General features: G+C 46.7%; 1 protein-coding gene across 1 annotated transcript in view; it reads right to left on the bottom strand.

The window, feature by feature from the left end:
* Positions 1–16,764, bottom strand: part of Mideas (mitotic deacetylase associated SANT domain protein) — a 79,395-nt gene extending 62,631 nt beyond the window's left edge. Inside the window, exon 1 of the mRNA XM_042692601.1 lies at positions 16,673–16,764. The gene's annotated coding sequence lies outside the window, so the exon portion shown is untranslated. The remainder of the gene's footprint in view (positions 1–16,672) is intronic.
* Between the last annotated feature and the right edge of the window lie 5,633 nt (positions 16,765–22,397).

Genomic DNA, 22,397 nt, shown 5'->3' with positions numbered 1-22,397 from the left:
GTGCAAAGCCAGCAGATAGATAGATAGCGCTAGGCATGCAAATGGAGGGGTCCTCTGAGGGTAGCCATGATTCGTTCTTCCTCAAGGTGGGAAAGGAAGTCTTTGCCAGAGTGTGTGTATGTATGTATGTGTGTGTGTGTATGCATGCACGTGCACACACACGTGTACATGCACCAGTACTAGGGCTTGAACTCAGGGCTTAGCTGCTGTCCCTTAGCTTTTTTTTTGCTCACGGCTGGCATTCTACCACTTGAGCCACACCTCTACTTCTGTCTTTTGGTCATTAACTAGATATAAGAGTGTCATGGATGTTCCTGGCCTGGCTGATTTCAAACCACCATTCTCTGATTCTGTGTCCTGAGTAGCTAGGATTACAAGTGTGAGCCACTGGTGCCTTGCGTTTGCCACCTTTAAACAGCAACGCACCACGGACATCTTGTAAGGGTGACCCTCAGAGTTGTCCTCAAAATAATAAGCAAGGCTGGTTGCTGGGCTTTGTATTCCCAAACTCCTTCCCACTCACTTCTTCTGGAGTCTGGTTGGTGAATGGTTCAAAAAACAACAACAACAAAAACAGCAGAGTCACCAAGAAAAACTGGGAGCTGTTGTGCAGAAAACCAGTTCTTCAAGCATGCCCATCCCCCTGAGCTCAGGTCTCTCTGGCTGCACAGCCAGTGCCCACCGTGGGACACTTATTGTGTGCTAGGCACAGTTCCAGGGTGATGAGATGCCAGAAACATGTGCATCGACTCCAGTATCTTACAGTGAGGAAATCCAGTGGCAGAAACACAAAGCTGGTGGCGCAGGAGGACGGTACGTAAGCAGGTGACTTCTGGTTGGCCCTGTGGGTGTCTGCCAAGAGGAAAAGGGCATGGAGGGCATTCCAGGCAGAAGCAACAATGAGCAAATGGACAGAAGAGTAAAAGTGAAGCCAGGAGCTGGCTGGAACATAAAGGGCTGGACTGGGGGTAGAACCAGTGGGCAGGGGAGGGTGAAGGGAGGTGGGGCTGAAACAAGGGCTTTGGAGACCATTCGAAGGAAGGTGGGGCTTCTCCTGCAGGATGTGGGCAGCTCTCGAAGGTTGTGAAGAGGGTAACACAACCAAAGCGGTGTTTCCATAGAATAAATAATCGGGTCCCTTGAGACTTCATTTCCACTTTAATGTTTCACCTAGGTACAAATAGGCAAGTTCAAGGTCCCATCCTTTCCTCCCCGCCACTGGTCACAGGTCACAAAGCCTCCACGTTGGGAATGGTGTCCAGTTCGGACTGCAAGAACCCAGGATATGACACATCAAGCTTTGTGAGGGAGCGGCTCCCCATTTCAAGATACGAAGGCAAAGTCTTAGACCACGGCGATCATCACAGCCAAGAACTTGTAAACATAAAATTACACCTTTTTTTTTTTTTTTGCCAGGGCCTGGGCATTGTCCCTGAGCTGCTTTTGCTCAAGGTTAGCACTCTATCACTTGAGCCACAGTGCCACTTCCAGCTTTTTCTATTTATGTGGTACTGAAGAATTGAACACAGGGCTTCATGCATGCTAGACAAGCACTCTACCACTAAGCCACATTCCCAGCCCCACAAAATTACACTTTTCTTTTGCATTTTGAAGGAAATTAACTCATTAACCTAAGGTCATGGGAACTGAATAACCACATCTTCAGTGAAGGTACCCTTACTTCAAAGAGCTAAACCAGGTGATCTGAGGACAAGAAAAGTGTTAGAAGCTTGGCATGGTAGTTCATGTCTACAATCTTATTACTCAGGTTCAAGGCCAACTGCAGCAAAAAAGTTATCAGGGACCTTATCTCAATCAATAAGCTGGATATAGTGTCTCCATCAATAAGCTTGGTATGATGGCATATGCCTGCCATCCTCAGCTAAATAGAAGGCCAGCTGGGAGGCCACAGGTAGGAGGATCATAGTCTGAAGCTAGCATCAGGCAAAAACATAAGATAGAAAGTAAGGGAGGAGGAAGGAAGGAAGGAAGGAAAGAGGGAAGGAAGGAAGGAAGAAAGAAAGGAAGGCAGGCAGGCAGGCAAGAAAGAGGGAGAAAAAAATAAGAGAAAGGAAAAGAAAGGAAAGGAAAGGAAAGGAAGGGAAAGGGAAGGAAAGGGAGGGAAGGGAAAGGAAGGGAGGGAGGGAAAGAGGAGGCAGGAAAGGTGACAGACAGGCAGGAAGGAAGGAAGCTAGGGGTATAGTAGAGTATCTGTGTCTAGCAAGTCCAAGACCCTCAATTAAAAAACCCCAGTACACCAAAGAAAAGGTGCATGGGCGGGGGCAGGGGGAAGTGAGTTCAGTTCACTGGGTTTTTTGGATGCAAAATTGGGCAAAGATGTAATAGGTGAAGCTGACAACCCCAGGCAAACAAAGCTCTTATTCCTTTAGCTCCTTTAGACAAGAGGCTAGGAAGAATATCTTACCTAGATTGACATCTTCAGAACTGGATAGATGCCCACCTCTGTAGTCATCTGAGCAGCTTGGCCACAAGGATTTCAATTACTCCACAAATCAAACCAGAAGTCAAACTCCAGCCTATAGTCTCAGAAGCATTGTGGTACCTCCCAAACACCCCATGGCCCTGTCAGCCTCACCCAGTCTTAGAAGAGGAACAGAATCCAAGTTGTAACTGTTTTAGCCAGAGAGTGCCAAGCCTTGGCCTCTGTTCTCACGAGGCAGCACAGAAGTTTTCCAAGTGAAATTAGAAGTACAGGAAGGAGCCAGATGCTGGCTGAGATGACCATACTTTTCCACTGGAATAGTTCAGATTCCACAGGAGAAATCCAGTTGCTTAAAATACTCAGCTCTCTAGAGCATATAAGAATCTTTAAAGTTCAGCTAGAAGCTAATGATCTAGAAAGATATCCAAAGTGATTAAGATCGAGCTATGGATGTTGGTTGTGGCTCAAGAGGGATGTCCTGTCTCTTCCTTCATACCCAGCACAACCCCATCATCCCAGTTTGAGTAGTAAAATAAGCTCCAGGTTCTAGGAGAGGGAAGTTCACTTGTCCATCTAGCATGCACACCTAGTTTCAAGTACTTGGCACTGTGTCCCAATGGAAGACAGAATTCTACCTGCCAGGAGGGAAGCTGCAGCCTCCAGTGCCTTGTTCTACAGGATCAACAGCAAGAACTGGGAAGAAATGACCTAATCTAGAGCATCCAGGTCTGCTAAGAGCTAAGAGCAGTGATCTCGGAGAAGTGTCTTCATCATCTTGGCTTTGATTCTGGCCATCAAACTTCCCACAAGTCCTAATTGCTTTGTGGGTCATGTTCTACAACTTCCAGGACACTTAATGAGCCAAAACAGCTATCCTCCCAATAAATCCTTTCCCCCTCAATTTAGCCAGAGTCAACATCTGCTATTTGAAGACCTAAGATTGGGAATGCCACCAGCATTTCCTTCTGTGTGCACATGGGGTCCTCTGTCCTGGAACAACACTCCCCTCAAGCCTCTATCTTCTCCTCTGTGCAGAGTCTAGTTAAAATATCCACGCAGTCCAAAAGCATTACAATCACCTAGGAATAGCAAGCAAAGACAAATGCTACAAGGCTGACATACCACAACCCTGGCTCCCAGACCTAACCAGATGTCCCAGTCTAGGGCATTACTATCAGAATTAAAGACATCCCTCTTGCCTTAGTCTCTTTCATATTTCCCCACCAGCTCAGGGAAACTACATTCTAGAACTTACGCGTGCCACTTCAACCTGAGGTAAGTGGTGCTGGCACTGCCTTGTTAACAGGGAGTTTACACCAGATGGGAAGGTACCCCTTCCTCCAGCCTCCATAACCTCCTAGTTCACAAATCAATATATCTTTTCAAGCACTCTTTCTTGACTTGCCACTGATCAATGGCTGATCAATTTCAACTCAGTTTAAGAAACACTAATGGAGAACTTTGCAAGGGCAACACACCGTACATACCGTGTACACAAAATGATGGACCCTTTTGGCATAAAATGCAAAGCTCCCTCCTCCTCCTCTGGCTCTCCTGACACACATACCTTCCTGCTGCTCTTCCTTCCTCACTTGCTTGTTTTCAGTCTCCATGGCTAACGCCCCTCACTGCTCCCTCCAAACAGTCATTCTCTCACTTCTTCTATATGTACTACTTGGAAGACGTTAGTAGCTCCCTGAGTTCCAGCTGTTCTTCTCTGTGGTGGGGACTCTCCAGATATCTGCTCCAGAACGTCTGACAGACAAAGGGGACTGAGAGGAAGTGATCAGCTTTGTCTGCCACTTGTCTCATTTTTATTTAGATGATGCTGGTGGTTGGTCAGAGTTCATGGAGGTTATATCAGGTACAGAGACTAACTCCCTCATATCAGGTACAGAGACTAACTCCCTCATGCCTCTCTTTAAAATCATCTCTCTCGGCTCCAAACTGACTACTGTATGTCTCTTTCAGATGTCCCGCAGGCTGCAACAATTCAATATGGCTGGAATTAGACTCATTGTCTCTCTAAAAACCGCTTATCTTCTTTTGTTTGTGCCTGTCCTAGGACTGAACTCATCCTGGGACTTGAACGCAAGGCCTGGACACTGTCTCTGAGCTTTACCTGCACAAGGCTGGCATTCTACCGCTTGAGTCACAGCTCCATTTCTGGCTTTTTTGGTGGTTAATTGGAGGTAAGAGTCTTGTGGACTTTCCTACCTGGGATTAACTTTGAATTGTGATCCTCAGATCTCAGTTTCCTGAGCAGGTGGTATTACTCACACCTGACTCGCAGTTGGCACCTGACTACCTTCTGTATCTTAAGCAGAAATCTGAGCAAACCCTTCTATTTCTCACTCACACTGTATCTTTGGGGAGCCCTCAAAACTTATCAGCCCACCTTTCTAACCTCCCTAAACCAGTTATCTACTACCTTTCTTCCTCTTGCCTCAAGTGTGCACTGATCTCTTTCCTGGTGTCTTTGCTGCCCAGCTCCCCCCCCCCCTCCAGTCTATCTCCATATCTCAGTCAGGAAACTCTGATCTCCTCTCCACTTACCCACCTGTACTTGTCTAGAAGCTCCCCGCTGCCTTGGGAGAAGATCTAGTCCCCTTAGCCGACATGCACTGCTGATTCATGACTGGCTCCTGCCTGCCCAGCACCCTACCACTTGTTCCCAGCAGCTTTGCTGTACCTCCAGGCCTCGCTGAGCTGCTGCTGTGCCTACAATGCCCTGGTGCCCTTGGCCACCTGGTAGAGTCTACTCGTTCCTCAGGCCCCTCAGGCCGCCTCTCATTCACTAATTCCACAACAGTCGCTGAGTACAGGCACCACTGGAGGCAGGAGTCCATCCTAGGCCTTTCCTCACTATTCCCACTCCTTGGACCCTGTCAGAAGTGACCAGAACCCTCCTCTGAGCCCAAGAGACTCATGAACTCTTTCTCACTGACTTCTGTGGCACTTGGCTGCTCTTAGCTTTTGTGCACAGCTGTTCCTCTCACAGACTGGGAACATGTTGAAGTGGGGGAGGAGGGAAGGCTGAGCCTTCTTCAGGGCCGTGTCCTCAGAACTAAGCACACAGCCAAGCACCCAGCAAGGACTCAACATATGCATATAGCATGGGTGAGTGAAAGGATGAAAACAGGAGGGAAAGTACTTTATAAATCATATGGAGCAAGGTGACCACTGCCATGCTCAGCTGGGTTGTTTTTTTTTCCTCGAGAACCAGGGAAATGAATCCTAAATGCTATCTGCTAGGGCAGCACAGCCTCCTTACAGAGATGGAGGATAGAATTCTGATACTTCCTCCCTGTGCTACAAGTGCAGGAGGGGCCTAGGAAGCGTCTGTTGACTTCTAAGTTACCCCAGAGGAAGACAAAGAGCCATGGTGGTAGATTCCTTACAGGCCTCTTGCCAAAAGGAAACTGGAAGAGGACAAGGAACAAGGCAGCCAGCCTTGGAATAAAGTGCCCACTGCATATGGATGCTGCCTTCTCCCATCCCCACACTAATGATAGGACAAGCCAAGCCTAAGGCTCTCATCTGCAATGAGTACATGGACTGCAGTTTAAAACCTCCTCCAGGGCCTCTCCCCCCATAACACTCTACACACATATTCTAGAGCCTTTCTTGATTAATTAATTGCCTATGTTATCTTCCAGCTTACAGCCCCCATGATCTTCCCATGAGACACAGGGCAATGGAAGTTCTTGGTAGGCACATTTAACTGACAGAAATTCAAATCGCCTTACTTAGCAAAAGACAGGAAGGTAAAGGCACAGGGGGAAAGAAGGAAAAAAGCAAAATAAGAGTCAGACACTGGTGGCTCACTCCTGTAATCCTAGCTACTCAGGAGGCTGAGATCTGAGGATCATAGTTAAAAGTCAGCCCAGGCAGGAAAGCCCATGGAACTCATCTCCAATTAACCACCTAAAAACTAGAAGTACAGCTGTGGCTCAAAGTGGTAGAGCATAAGCCTTGAGCGAAAAAGCTCAGAGACAGCGCCCAGGCCCTGAGTTCTAACCCCATGACTGACCAAAAAGAAAAAAAAAAAGAGCAAAATAAAACAGAAAAAAAAAACAAGGAAAAATAGTCCTGTAAACCTGCAGTTCTAATAAAGGATTCACCGGCTAAGAACCATAGCCCCACTGGTATAGGGATAGTGTAATATAAGTATACTGTATGACACTAGCATTTAAATACACATCTGTTGCACACCAAATGCTCTCCACTTCACCTGGTGTTCAGCCTGAGAGATGGTAACTTCTAGAACAAGAGTAACAAGTTAAGTATCAAGAGGCAGTATGAACCACACATAATGATACACAACGGCAATCCTAACACTTTGGAGTGAGGGTAAAGCAGGGAAATCATGAGTTGAAGACCAGCCTAGGCTACATAGCAAGACCCTACATCAAGAAACAAAACCAAAACCAAAGAGAACACCAAAACTGGAAGCAGTCTGCCCACCCACCTGCTACCATCCTTAAAAAATACTTTCAAGAAGCTGGGCGCTGGTGACTCACGCATGTAATCCTAGCTACTCAGAAGGCTGAGATCTGAGGACCACGGTTCAAAGCCAGCCCAGGCAGGAAAGTCCATGAGACTCTTATCTCCAATAAACCACCAGAAAACCAGATGTGGCTCTATGGCTCAAGGGGCAGAGCGCTCGCCTTGAGCTGAAGAGCTGAGGGACAGCGCCCAAGCCCAGAGTTCAGGCCCCACGACCGACAAAAAAAAAAAAAAATACTTTCAAGATTAATCTTGACTATCTTTTTGTTTTGTTTTGGTGCCAGTCCTGGGGCATGCACTCAAGGCCTGGCCACTGTCCCTGAGCTTTTTTGCTTAAGGCTAGCACTCTACCACTTGAGCCATAGCTCCACTTCCAACTCTTCAGTGGCTAATCAGGAGGTAAGTCTCATAGACTTTCCTCAGATCTCAGCCTCCTGAGAAGCTAAAACTACAAGCATGCACTAGTGGTCCCTGGCTTGCTTACAATTTTATTTTATTTATTTATTTTTTTTTTTGTCGGTCGTGGGACTTGAACTCTGGGCCTGGGCGCTGTCCCTCAGCTCTTCAGCTCAAGACGAGCGCTCTACCACTTGAGCTACAGCGCCACTTCCGGTTTTCTGGTGGTTTATTGGAGATAGGAGTCTCAGGGTCTCTCCTACCCGGGCTGGCTTTGAACCGCGATCCTCAGATCTCAGCCTCCTGAGTAGCTAGGATTACAGGTGTGAGCCACCAGCGCCCGGCTACAATTTTATTTTTTATCTTACATGCTTCACCAAATTCCTTGGCCCCAGTGACAGATTCACCCTGAGTCTGCTCTTCCTCCCCTCTTGGGTCTGATCTGTTTCCAGAGTTGGCTGCAAGGCTCCTAGAGGAGAAGAGCATTCAGGACCTACTTTGTATGCGTGGTCATTGTGCTGGACTGTGTTAGAGAGTACTGCAGCTGTTGCATAAAGGACATGGACAGCTGGGTCTACATTAACTCTATGTTTTAAAGGTGTCCCATTTATGTTCTAGAACCTTCTCTTCTTGCTCCTTGGGAACTGGGGAAGTTCCTCTATTTCTTGGTGTTACCCAACTCACTTTCCACACTTAGAGCACTAAGTGGTTTTGTTAGCCAACTAAGTCTGCTGAGAAAGTTTTGGGGATTCAGTCTATGAAGGGCTGGGGGTGTCGCTCAATGGCAGGAGTGTCTGCTTAGTATATGCAAGGCCCTGAGTCATACCTCAGAACCAAAAATCAAAACAAACTCAACTAAGAGTAAAATGAAAAAACATAATAGTAAAATATCTATTCACATCCCAACCTCTTCCCAAAGACTTTCACCCTCTCACCTGGCATTTGGTTTCTTTTTTTTTTTGGGGGGGGGTCCGGTCGTGGGGGCTGAACTCTGGGCCTGGGCGCTGACCCTCAGCTCTTCAGCTCAAGGCTAGCACTCTACCACTTGAGCCACAGCGCCACTTCCGGCTTTTTTCTTATGTGGTGCTGAGGAATCGAACCCAGGGCCTCGAGCATGCAAGACAAGTGCTCTACCACTGAGCCACCTTCCCAGCCCCCATTTGGTTTCTTTTTAAGTTTCTTCTTTGTAAACATTTGAGTACTGCCTTAAGGAATCCTTGGTTGACAAGCCAAGGAACTGATTTGCTATGATGATCAATGCAAGAGGCATTGATTACACAGCTGTGTAACCTCAGTAAATGTCGCACACCTGCTCTGAGTCTTGTAGCACAGGTATCTTTCCTGTGTAAATCCTTGATAACTGCATGGATTTGAAGAGATGCTCTTGCTGCAGTCACTATAAAACTGGGAATAGATGGGCTGGGAAGGTGGCTCAGTGGTAGAGTGCTTGTCTTGCATACATGAGGCCCTGGGTCTTATTCCTCAGCACCACATAAGCAGAAAAAGCCAGAAGTGGCGCTGTGGCTCAAGTGGTAGAGCGCTAGCCTTGAGCTGAAGAGCTGAGGGACAGTGCCCAAGCGCAGAGTTCAAGCCCCATGACTGACCAAAACAATAACAACAACAACAAAGAAAAACCCCTGGGGCTAGAAAGGAAAACTTATTAACTTACAAGTAAATACATTAGGTGGTATGCAAGTATATACAAATGTACTAATTGAAACATGATAGATGCAAGGGAAAACTCAAATAGTGTAATTCCTTAGAAAGGTAAAGTCAAAGTTCAATAAAATAAATACCAGGAAACCAGTGGGGTAGAAAGGGGGTAGGAATAGGGTAGGGGGAAAGAATGCAGTCAATAATTCAACGTATATCCTACAAAATTAAGAAGAGTGCAGGAAGGGATGGGAAGGATGTTGAAAGGGGTGATGACGCATTGTATTCATAAACTTTTGCTAAATGGCAACTCCTCTGTACAAATACTTAAAGATTTTTTTTAATTAAAAAGACTATAGTCTTAGAAGGTAGAAGAAAAGTCAGACTCAGGGCTGGGAAGGTGGCTCAGTGGTAGAGCACTTGCCTTGCATGCATGAGGCTCTGGGTTCGATTCCTCAGCACCACATAAGCAGAAAAAAGCTGGAAGAGGTGCTATGTTTCAAGTGATAGGGCACTAGTCTTGAGCTGAAGAGCTGAAGAACAGCACCCAGACCCAGAGTTCAGGCCCCATCAACAGAAAACAAAACAAAATCCTGGGGCAAGATGATAATTCCTAAGATCCTATGCAGTTCAAAAAGTTGATTCTTTTGTGAAGCAGCAGATTCTAAAATATACTGACTTATTAAATCACTTTACACATAACTTTTCAGAAATAGCTTTCTATGGTAATCTAGTTTTACTCATATGGAGCTATTTAGAATTTTCAACTAAGCCGGGTGCCGGTGGCTCATGCCTGTCATCCTAGCTACTCAGGAGGCTGAGATCTGGGGATTGCGGTTCAAAGCCAGCCCGGGCAGGAAAGGCTGTGAGACTCTTTATCTCCAATTAACCAACAGAAAACTGGAAGTGGCACTGTGGCTCAAAGTGGTAGACTCCTTTGCCTTGAGCAAAGGAGTTCTGGGACAGGGCCCAGGCCTTGAGTACAAACCCACTGCACCAAAAAAAAAAAAGAATTTTCAACTATAAAAATGAGTTTAACACTATGCACGGTTGGGAAGGCGTAGAAACAATTCCAATGTTCTTCAGTAGGAAACAGTGAAATAACTCATGGCATTTTCATAGCCATTGGAAAAATGAAGCATTTATGTATACTGGTATAGAACAATCTCTAGAATATATAAAGCATATAGCACTTATTTATACATTTCTCTTACCATTTTTTGAGTGCCAGTACTGGGGCTTGAACTCAGGACCTAAAAACTGTCCCTTAGCTTCTTCACTCAAGGCTAATGCTCTACCTTTTCAGCCACAGTGCCACTTCCAGCTTTTTTCTTTCTTGCTTATGTGGTACTGAGGAATCAAACCCAGGGCCTCAGGCATGCAAGGCAAGCGCTCTACCACTGAGCCACCTTCCCAGCCCTGAGTCTGACTTTTCTTCTACCTTCTAAGACTATAGTCTGGAAGAGTAGGGGAAAATGTTTTGTTGTAGCTAAGAAGGGAGGATTATGAACTGGATAGAAGAAAGTAAAAGGATGAAAAGTTCGATTTCTCCAAATGTTATATAATCACAGTTATCAATATTTTCTTATGCTTTTTGGGCTTTGTATCTTTCTTTAGAAAGTCTTCTTTCTCTGTTAGCTAAAACTGCTTAATTTGGGGGATGGGAGGAATGTGGCTTAGTGGCAGAGTGCTTGTCTAGCGTGCATGAAGCCCTGGGTTCAATTTCTCAGTACCACATAAACAGAAAAAGCCAGAAGTGGTGCTGTGGCTTCAAGTGGTAGAGTGCTAGTTTTGAACAAAAGAAGCTCAGGGACCTGAGTTCAAACCACAGGACTGTGAAAAAAGGAAAAAAAAAAACTACTTTTTTTTTTCTAATCCTATTGCATATATATGTTTATAATAATATCTATGTTAAGATTATTTTAAAATACACTGTGAATTCTGAATTTTGAACTATGTGTATGAACTAGCTTTCCAAATAGACAACTGCGAGAAGAATCTACCAGATGTTTTTTGTTATTGTTGTTTGTTTGTCAGTGGTGGGCTTGAACTCTGGGTCTGGGTGCTGTCCCTCAGCTCTTCAGCTCAAGGTGAGGGCTCTACCACTTGAGCCACAGCACTACTTCCAGTTTTCTGAGTGGTTTATTGGAGATAAGAGTCTCAAGGACTTTCCTCCTTGAGCTGGCTTTGAACTGTGATCTTCAGATCTCATCCTCCTAAGTAGCTATCAGTATAGGTGTGAGCCACTGGCGCCCAGCCAGATGTCATTTTTAAATGGGTGCATCTTATAGTTTGTGAACTGTATCTTAATTTAAAAAGAAAAACTCTATTTATGAGTTAAGGCTGGGATTATCGGAGAACTAGCCTCACCCCGTCAAGCCAGCATGAGCATGTGGCCAGGATATCTCTAATCTTTATAGTTTAACCTAATGTTATAGGTTTCACACTTGATTGGGCAAAGCAAGCCTTCAAGCCAGCCAGGCAGCAGGTCTTATTTCTTCTCACAAGCTTGGCTGAGAGTGCAAAGAAGTTCCTGCTTCTTCCCAGGGGTTAAGTTCCTGCAAAAGGCAGGTCACACCAGACAATAATCCCTTTTCCCCTTGGAACTGGCCCCAAGGCACAGGAAGACATCAAGGCAGGTCAATGAGACAAGGAGGAAGTGTCCCAAGGTGGACACCTGTCTGATACCCAAGGGAAAGACGAGCAGGAAATGGAAAAAAGCAATAAAGTGCAAAGCTAAAAGGAGCCAGAGGAAAAACGAAGAGAGAGGAGACAGGCTGAGGCAAATGTTTGAAAGACAACCAAAAGCCACTACAGTCTGTGCTTGGCTTATGGGCATACCTATGCACAGAGGGCAGAATTTGATAAATACAGTCTGACCATTTGTATCTTCAAATGTTTGCTGACATTGCTGAGTAGAGCACTAATCTTGGAGATACAGAGATGATATAGAAAATGGGGGAAGGGGCTTCCTATTTAGTTTTAAAAAAAAGATCATTGGGGGGGGGCTGGAGGCATGGCTCAGGCAGTAATGCATCTGCCTAACAAGCACAAAGTTCAAACCTTATTACCACTAAATAAATAAATAATCAAATAAATAATCAAAATCAAATAAACAACAAATCAAATCAAATAAACACCAACTTCTATTTTAACAACAACAACAATAAAAAGTGCTGGGCACCAGTGGCTCATGTCTGTAATTCTAAGCACTCAGGAGTCTGAGATCTAAGAATCATGATTCAAAGCCAGCCCAATCAGGAAAGTCTGTGAGACTCTTACCAAGGTTGGAAGTGGTGCTGTGGCACAAGTGAGTGGTAGAGCACCAGACTTGAGTGTAAAGAAGTTCAGGGACAGCACCCAGGCTCTAAGTTCAAGCCCCAGGACCAGGCCCTCTCCCCTCCCCCCCCCAAAAAAAGTGATCATTTTTATCTATCTAAAGCACATTTACAGAGCTGGACAAAGGGTATGGATGAAGCCATGGCCCCCAAAAGAAGCTGAAAATCTTTAGGCCAAAATTCAAGGTTTTCTTCAGCCAATGTTATTAAAGCATAATGGGTAAGACAGCAACATTCTTAAGGATAGGAACCTGAACAGGACCAATAGTGGGGCAGGACTGAGCCAAGTGGAAGAGGGAGTCATCTGCAGCTTCCAGGAAAGCACGGGAGGTAGGGATGCTTGCCACCAGTGGTTTGGACAAACACCAAGACTGGGTCACTGGGTCAGGGCTGTGAATGAGGGTACAACAACAGAAACAAGACCCCGGTATAGAAGACCCTGACCACCAGCCAACCAGTTTGATCCTTATTGTGCAGACAATGGGGAGCCACTGAAAGTTACTGAGAAGGGTGACCTTGCCAACAGACATTTGAAGTGAGGCTATAGAGCAGCTCTTGATCAGAGGCATAGCCAAAGCTCTGTGTGAGTTTCAAGTGGCCCTTGAGACAGAGAAGTCATAATGCTTTTGCCCCAGTGTCATATAGACCAGAAAAGGGCGGCTTAAGGATCTTACAAGGAGATGCTTTAGTGAGAACGTGAAATGAAGAGGGGGAGTATCTTAAAGAAGGAACCAAATCTGCAGGGCAGAGCAATCAGCCACAGCCTTTGGAAAATTCCAGCTCTTTCTGAAGAATATGGAATGCCCCTTCAGCTAGGGGTGCTCAGCCTCCTTTTTTGGAGGTTAGTTATGATGTCAAAACACTGGGCTGTGTAGGGAGATAGCCAGGAGGACACAGTAATAAAAATATTAATACCAGGCCTGGACAGCATAAAAGGCCTCTACTCAGAGACCTCAAGCCTCTCTCAGTGGCATCTTCAAGTTTTGCTAGAATTGTTGCACTCCTTAATTACCTGCAGTGTTTTTTCCTCTCGGAACTGTAAAATTGTTCTTAAAAACCTGTCCAGTTTTGAAACAGTGTTTTCAGTGCCAGTCCTTGCACAGCTACATGGCAGGCAAGGCTGCTCAGGGGCTATGAACTGGGCTATGGCAACTTTAAGCCATAAATAACCATTTATATAAAGTTGGGGAGGAAGTCAGGGCCAAGTTTCCAGTCTTAAACTGGGCTGTGTACCACTGCAGGGCAAATTCTGGAAGCACAGCATCAAAGTACACGCAAGCCTGGAAAGGGCCTGGGCTTTATGCAAAACTCAGCCAGGCTGAACTAAAGGTGTGGGCAGGTGACGACTGCTCAGGTGACTACAACTCCAGGCAACTGAGCTTCCTTCTTTCTCTGGCCTGGCATAGGATCCTCCCCTCTCCCAGTCACACTCTGGAAGGCCTTTAGGCATTTGTAGTCTCTTTGCTCAAGGCTAGCACTCTACCACTTGAGCCACAGAGCCACTTCTGGCTTTTTCTGTTTATGAGGTACTGAGGAATCGAACCCAGGACTTCATGCATGCTAGGCAAGCACACTACCACTAAGCCACATTCCCAGCCCATAGTTTTCTTTCCTTTAGGAACAGAAGGTAATGTGATCCTTTCTTGCCTATCCAACTAAGCTTGGGGCACCACAAAGCCCTTATTAAAGCAGTCCTAGTCAGGTGATACAGCTAGCCCAGACCTTGACAGTCAAGTTCAGTAAAAACTCAATGTTCCTAGAACAGGGGGTTATGCAACCTGTGGTGAGTGACTCCTACTGGAATGGGGCTTTGCTCTAAACTTCACTCTCTGTGACCAACCATCCCAGACTGTCCAAAACTGTTGAGTATCTAGAAGCACATATAGACCTTCCAGGGACTGTTCATGTTTTGTTTTGACAAATGGTCACTGTCTGTGACACACAGCTGGCATAAGACTGCAAAACAGCCTTTTCCTTCCAGGTGAAGCTCAGCTGTTTGGTGGAGGAAAAAGCTGTGTATGAAGGAGCTCCAGCATGCCAGGGCCATCTATGACTGCCATTCTGAGCAAAGAGGCTACCCATGTACTACAGAGGGGTGGAGTACTGTCCTGGAAAGTCTTCTGCCTAGTTCAGGATGTGAGGTCATTTAGAATGAGAGAAGAATAGCTGGCACAAATTCAGTACATGCTTTTTGATTGGATACTAGAGAAATTGTGTGATCTCACTATTATAACTGGCCTTCTCTGAGGTCCTCATGGAGAGAGTGCCTACTTCCTCCATTTGCAGGCTTGGTTTTCTTCCTGCAGGGTATCATCTTTTGCAAGGACCTTGGATATGCCCTGTACTTCAGTCCCTACTCAGGAAATAAGAGCTAGGGACCACACTGGAGAAAACATGAGTGAGTCACTCTGATGTCTCTTGTCCCTGAAGACACCATCACAAATACACATTCTCAAAGTCCCAGAGAGAAGCTTCCTGCTGGACACTGGTGGCTCATGCGTGTAATCCTAGCTGCTCAGAAGGCTGAGATCTGAGGATCAAGATTCAAAGCCAGCTGGGGCAGACATATCTGAGAGACTCATCTCCAATTAACCAGCAAATAGCCAGAAGTGGAGGTATGGCTCAAGTGGATGGACCACGAGTCTTGAGCATAAAAAGCAAGAACTCAGGCTCTGAGTTCAAGCCTCACTCAATACTGGCATACCCCAATAAAAAAAAAAAAAAGATAGAGCATGTTTTCCCTAGAACACAGTTAAGGAACTGTGGAACACAATTAAGGAATTAAAGGTGACCTAAATTCCTGCAGCTGACACCTCCAGGCTCAAAGTCTAGCTGCCCTACTCAGACATACGTGCGTGATCTGACCAACTACCATTGCAATGCTGCAAATTCAAACAACCTTTCCATTTACAGGGGTTGATTGCCAGCTCCTACCTCTTTCCTACTGACATCATCTCACATTTTCTCTGGACACAAATTCCTGGCACAGTTCTTTGGGGCTGCCTAAAGCAGGAGTTGGAAGGGTCCTGCCTTACTGAGTCCACTCCAGCTCTTCAAGCTTTTAGCAAGTTATCAAAGGTTCAGGGAAAGGCAAGGAACCAAACCACCTAGGTAAGGTTAAAGGGCATAAAAGAACTCAGAAGCTGCAGGCCCAGATCTGCCCTGAGTATTTGCAATGCAAATCTGCATGTTGTTGGAGGCCAACTCTACCAAGGTCTTGCACAATAGCCAGTGTATAAACATCCCCACCAACAATGCCTGACTGTGCAGTCAGGCTGTAATTACAGGCTGGCAGGAAGCTGCTGCTAGGAACTGCACCATTCAACCTCTAAACATCCCATGGAGGAGGCTCCTCCAGTCTCCACAGCTCAGAAGCACATTCTGGCACACAACCCCCAGGGCCCCTCTGCCACTACAGTGGCAGACAGACTCAAAAGCAGGAGTCCACGCGGCCATGTGCTCTGCCCGCCAAGGAAGGCCCAAGTCACTTCTCAGAGATGTCATAAACTTCTCAGCTGTTCTTTTTTAAAAAGCCCTGCGCCACGAGGCTACCGAGGGCGGCGGCAGGAACCACCATCAAAGTTTCCACGCGCATTCCTGCAGCCCCAGCAGTTTTGGAGAACAGAAAGGACCGAGTCCCCCTGGAAGCGGCTTTCTGGGTTTTATATAGAAAACACACATATGGACATGGGCGCGCTGACAGTTTTTATGGCTAAAGGGCAAAGGATTACAGTCGGGCTGGGGACGTGGGGAGGGGGGAGGATGGAGGGGGGCGCGCGAGGGATCGGAAGCGATTCGGGTTTTGCTTTTTGGAAATCCGTAAGGTTTTCTTCCTCCACATTTCGATGTTGCTCCACTCTCCCTCACTGGGAAGGCCGAGCAAATAAAAGAGGGGAAAGTTCCTTTAACTTCCTTCCAGCAGCCGAGTGGAAGGCTGCAAAGAGGAAGAGCATGTTTCCCACTGGGGGCGGAGGAGCGAAGGCCAGGCAGAGCCCAGCCTGCGGGGATGGGGGACGGGGGTAACGGGAGGGGGGCGCGGGGCCCGCATCTAGGCCCAGGGGAGCCCCCTTCCTCCGCACCCCTCTTCTCGCGAACTGCGTCCAGAGCCAGCCTGGCTGCAGCCATCGCTGTATTAAAACAAACAAAAACAAAACCGCAAAGCAACGACTCTGGGGACGCAGCCCAGCGACGCGACTCTCTCCGTCCCGCTCCGGCGCAGCGCACCCCGCACCCCGGCGCCCGGCTCGCCAAATCCCCGCCCGAGCCCCGGAGCATTTCCGAGCTCCACGTCGGCGCCCCCGCGGCGGAACGGGACGCGGTGTCCGCTGCTCACCTGGGCGCTGGATCCTGGAGCCGTTCCGAGGGACGCGGGGCGCAGAGCAGAGCGGCCCCGCAGACCCAAACTTTGTTGCTCACGGGACGGCGCAATCGTCACTTCCTCGCCGAGCAGGCGGCGGCGCGGCCCAGGCTGTGACTCGGTAACCAGCGTGGCGGCGCGCCGGGCCCTGCAGCCGCCCGTCCGGCCCGCGCCCCCGCCGGGCCCCCGCAGCCGCCCGCGGCCCCGCCCGAGCCCCGGGCTCGGCGCGCTCCTGGCCCTGCGCCCCCTTCCCCCACCCGGCCTCGGAGCTCTGCCTCTGGGGAAGCCTCGCCCCAACTGCGATCCGAAGTGCGATCAGGGCGCCACGCCGAGGGGCCCTGCTCTCAAGCTGCCCTGGAAGGTGGTGTTAGGATGCAGGACCCCAGAGAGCTGGGAAACTGCTCCCCCACCCCACCCCAACACACACACACACACACACACACACACACACACACGCAAGGACAAGCCAAGGGAAAGACAACGTTGTCAGTTTGCTGTTGAGATTTTAAAAATCCCATTAGAACGCAGTGCATTCTGTGCTTGCCTTCACTTGTCCCTACATTTCCCTAAAAGGTCCGCACTATCTATCTGCCTGTTACGTTCATGGGTTGTGGGAGCGCAGTACCTTTCCAGTGTGTTAGCTGTCAGAGACCGTGGACCGTTCTCGTCCTCCCCCCCACCCACCCCGGGCTGATTTCCACCTCATTCTTTGCACTCAAATCTCAGAATGTCTCTTTGAGGCCTGATGGATGGGGGAAGAGAAGGCAGTCCATCACTGGCCAAAAGTGACCTAAAAGGTAGGGTAGAGACCTGAGAACAGGAGCTTCAGGTAATAATAGTACTTTTGAAATTTACATTGCCCAGAATAAATTTGTTCACTTATAATAAAAAAAAAATAGATATAATAGAAACCACCTTTTGAGGTTTGGGAATGTGGCTTAGTGGTAGAGTGCTTGCCCAGCATGCATGAAACCCTGGGTTCGATTCCTCAATACCACATAACAGAAAAAGCCAGCAGTGGCGCTGTGGCTCAAACTCAGGGACAATGGTCCAGGCCCTGAGTTCAAGACTCAGGACTGCCAAATAAAAAGAAGAGGAGGAGGAAGGCTATGTTCCCACCCCAGTCCTCCCCTCCTTCAGTCGTGGGGCTTGAACTCTGGGCCTGGGCACTGTCCCGCAGCTCTTCAGCTCAAGGCTAGCGCTCTACCCCTTGAGCCACAGCACCACTTCCGTTTTTTTGGTGGTTAATTGGAGCTAAGAGTCTCACAGACTTTCCTGCCTAGGCTAGCTTTGAACCGCCATCCTCAGATCTCCTGAGTAGCTAGGATTACAGGCATGAGCCACTGGAGCCCAGCTAAAGAAGACTATCTTTTGAGTTTCTGGTAATTAGCAACAAAGTAGTTAAACAGCTGTGTTCAAGAATTCTTAATCGTTTTCAACTGAGAAGTTAGAACTAGCCTTGACTGTGGTTTACAAAATAGCAGACAGCCTCATCACAGTAGAGGGTTTCCTAAGAGGAACATTAGCCTTACTGTAGCTCGCCCTGGAAAAGAGACCTTTAAAAGGTGGTTGAAAAGCCTCAATTAAGTCTGAACAATTTTCATTTTCCCCCCAAATCCTACTCCTAGCTAAACTAACACATGGCAGGATAAGACTTCCCTATATTTCTTTTTCTGAAGCACAGAAGACCATAAGTATGAGTGATATTTTTGTGTAGAAAAGAAATGATATCTGGGGAACAATTCCTGGGTCTGCTTTAAAAACAAAAGGGCTGAGAATGTGGCTTAGTGGTATGCCCTGTATGCATGAAGCCCTGGGTTGGATTCCTCAGTAGCACAGACACAGAAAAAGCCAGAAGGGGCACTGTGGCTCAACTGGTAGAGTGCTAGCCTTGAGCAAAAGCAGCTCAGGATCAGTGCCCAGGCCATGAGTTCAAGCCCCAGGACTGGAAAAAAAAAAAAATTCCCTCCAGAAAAAACACAGATCCACTCAAATATTGGGAAAATATAGATCCTAGCTCTCCAGCAACATGAAATCCTCCAAGTTACAGCTATGGATATGCTAGTTCTGATTTCTATGGAAACATGTAATGGTACATTATAAATACATAATGTACAGTGTAAGAAAAATAATATTGTTTTAAGAAATAAGTGCATCATTAGACTTAATGGTTATAATTCTCTGAAATTTTTATTACATCATGCTGTGGTGGAGGGGGTAGATGGTGGTGGGATTGAGCATTTCAATTTTGGAATTGAAATAATTGGAAGTAATTCCTTAGTGCCTTATGCTTAAGGCAACCAACCAAAAGAGAAGTGTCAAGTCTGGCTTCTAAAGACAACCATGTGATATTTCATTATTTGCTAAAAACAAGAGCAGAATATTTCTTTGTTCAGTATTGTGATTTTAAATTCTCAGCCACGATTACATGAATATTCAGTATTTCTTCATGCCCAGCAGTAATTAGCAGATAGTATAAACTTGTGGAGCCGCAACACTTACATATGCACATATATAATGATCTTTCTCTGCATGTGTGGCATTTGCTGAAGTTTCAGGGCACTGTGTGGAAGATGTGGTAGACAGCTTCTAGATCATGAGCCCTGCCAATGATCTCTGCCTCCTGATAGCCACAGCCTTGCCTAATCTCTCTGCTGAAGTGTAAACTGGACCCACTGACTCAGTTCTAACAAATGGACTAAGTGATGTGATGTCATTTCCTTGTGTGTGTGTGTGTGTGTGTGTGTGTGTGTGTGTGTGTGTGTGTTGGTACTGGAGCTTGAACTCAGGGCCTTGTGCTCTTGCTTGGCTTTTTCCTCTTAAGGCAGGCCTCTACTTCCAGTGGTCATGTCACTTCTGAGGTTAGATTATAAAGAAAACTATAGCTTCCATCTTCAGTACTCTCTGTCTTTTACTTTATCTTCGACTGCTCACTGTGAGAGCCACCTAGCATATCCTAAGACTGTCCTGTGGAGAGGGAGTGAAGCCTGCTCACAACCAACTGCCTGAGCTTGGAAAATAATGCCTCCCCTGTCCCCTACTAAACAAGTGTTCCAATGCTACCTGCAATTCCATCAACTCTTAGCTACAACTTCACAGCACCTAAGCTACTTGGATTCCTGACTCACAGGAACTGTACATTAATAAATGTTTGATGTCTCAAGCTGCTGTATTTTAAAAATGTGTTTCTGTGTGTGTGTGTGTTCTGGGGTTTGAACTGAGGACTTGGTGAGGATTTGGCAAGATTATGAATGAGGTACTTCCCTAGTCCAAGTTGCTATGTTTTGAGGTAATTTGTCGCATGATAACTTAAATAGAGGTCCACAGAACAGTCAAGGGGCATCCAGTAACAACCCTACTAGGCTTTCCTAATCCCTCATCTGGAAAACAAAATGGTGAAGAAAAAAAGTAAGAGAGTTAGAACCAGATTTCAAGTGTAAGACGTCAGTCCTGGCCCTCATTCCTTTTGCAGAACAAAGGTTATCCTTCCATTAAAACTAGGTCAAAGGGTGTGGACTACTGCTCAGTGGCAGGTAGCTTTGGTATTGGGTGTCACCTACCTGACAGCAGATGTCTTTGTGTCCCTCCTCCTTGGGACATCTGCTCTGATCCCCGAAGTCTTGGCACAGTCAGGGAGCATGAAGTTGAGCCTTGGTTCTAGAAGGAAAGATTGAAATAAGGGCTTTCAACTTTGGCAGCCAGAAAGGGTAGATGACCTGCAGGAGTAGCCTAAAAACCTGAAAGAGTTGAGGTCCTGCAAGAGCAAATCACTGGCTCTCTGATAAGAATCATCTCCGTACTGCTGCAGGGCTAAGAACAGGCTGTCAGTATGATCTGTCTTTCAGTATCACTTCCTCTGTGGCTGGGGCCTGAACTCTGGGCCTGGGCGCTGTCCCTCAGCTCTTCAGCTCAAGGCTATGGCTCTACCACTTGAGCCACAGCACCACTTCTAGCTTTTTCTGCTTATGTGGTGCTGAAGCATCAAACCCAGGGCCTCATGCATGTGAGGCAAGCACTCTACCACTGAGCCACCTTCCCAGCCCAATTATTTACTCTTGAGATTTAAAAAAAGTTTTAAAAGGCAAGACAGATATCATTCTCTTCAGCCCTGACTAGCACAGGCTTCAGCCCCCAAGCCTCCTCCCCTTAACCAACCTTGCAGTAACTGGCAATTGTACAGGCCATTTCTGTTTTCCCTCCAGGGATACCAGGCTCAGATTTTTTTTCTCTTGTGCAGTGGCCACAGCTGCTGTGTTGCTATGCTGTCATCCGGTTGCTATGACTCATGAGGTTGTGAATGTGCCAGAATGTGAATCTATTAATTTCTCAGGACCTGGGCTCAGCACATATATTCCTTGTTAGGTCATTTGCTTTGCTACCTAAACCACATCCAATGTTCAGCAATGGGCATGTTTCCTAGAGTCTGGCTTTACAAAAACTCCAAATGCCTAAGTTTGAGTCTGCACACTTTTTACACCATTAAATTACTGTGGAGGATGTAATTTAAGGTAGGGATACATATAGGTAGGTTCGGGGCAGGGGGAAATCAAGGGTCAAGAACTAGTTAATCTCTGGTTCTTGTTATGCATTTAGATCCTGTCTGCAAGAGGGGTATGTACTAGTGTCTACAGGGATACCTTCCAGACCCTACTTGTTCGCTGTCAAGTTCTGAGCTCTCCAATACCAGACTAGGTGTGTATGCTACACCATTCTTTTCTGTTGTGTCAAGCACAGGCATATTTCATCAGGCATTTTCACACACACACACACACACACACACATATATGATTTTTTTGGGTTGGTTGTGGGGCTTGAACTAAGGACCTGGGCACTGTCCCTGAGCTTTTTCTCTCAAGGTTAGCATTCTACCACTTTGAACCACAGCACCAGTTTTCTGGTGGTTAATTGGAGATAAGAGTCTCACAGACTTTCTTGCCCAGTCTGGCTTTGAACCATGATCCTCAGATTTCAGCCTCCTGAGTAGCTAGAATTACAGATGTGAGCTGTGAGCCACCAGCACCTATATATTCATCAGGATGCATTGTATTGAGTAAGACCAGGTACTGTATCATGTAGCATCTGTTCTGGTTGTATATAATATGCATATACAGTATATTTGTATGAGGTCAGAATGTAAAATATATGTTCTATATCCAGACAAAGAAGTGTGAAGGTTCTCCTTTTAGAGAGTGATGAATCAGATAAGAAATTAGCTCTGATTTAGAAGTTTTCCAAATTCTTCTTCTCAAGTGAATTAAAGGCCACATCTGAACATGGAGCAGCACTGGCACTCAGAACTGCAAGGCGAGGCTGCCACTCAGGACAGAGGCCTCACCCTTTTTCTTGCCTAGCAGGTGGTGAGAAGGAGAAAGGTGAAAAGGAAGGATCAGAAGTGCGTCATGCTTTTTCCTCCTTTCCATGACTAGGATGGGAGCCAGAAAGGTACACTACCTAATGACTGTTCTCCACGCACAGACGGGGGGCTTTTAGTCATCTCCACACTGGTGATTCTGGAAGGAAGCTGTGTCCAAGGCTGATTTACACCAAACCAGGGATTGCCATGTTAAGGGAACCAGTAGTCAAACCTGAGTAGGCCAAGAGAGGCTCTGTCTTACTCCCTTGAATCTCTGTATTTTCCTCCTAGCATGGACATAGACTTGAAAGTGAGCAGCCTGCTGGTGGAGCAAAATGAAACTTCAGC

The sequence above is a fragment of the Dipodomys spectabilis genome, unplaced genomic scaffold (genome assembly GCF_019054845.1).
Source record: "Dipodomys spectabilis isolate Male_0828 unplaced genomic scaffold, ASM1905484v1 ptg000157l, whole genome shotgun sequence".
In the NCBI taxonomy this organism is placed as follows: domain Eukaryota; kingdom Metazoa; phylum Chordata; class Mammalia; order Rodentia; family Heteromyidae; genus Dipodomys; species Dipodomys spectabilis.
Note: the sequence above shows the minus strand (reverse complement) of the source record. Positions and strands in the feature narration are given on the sequence as shown.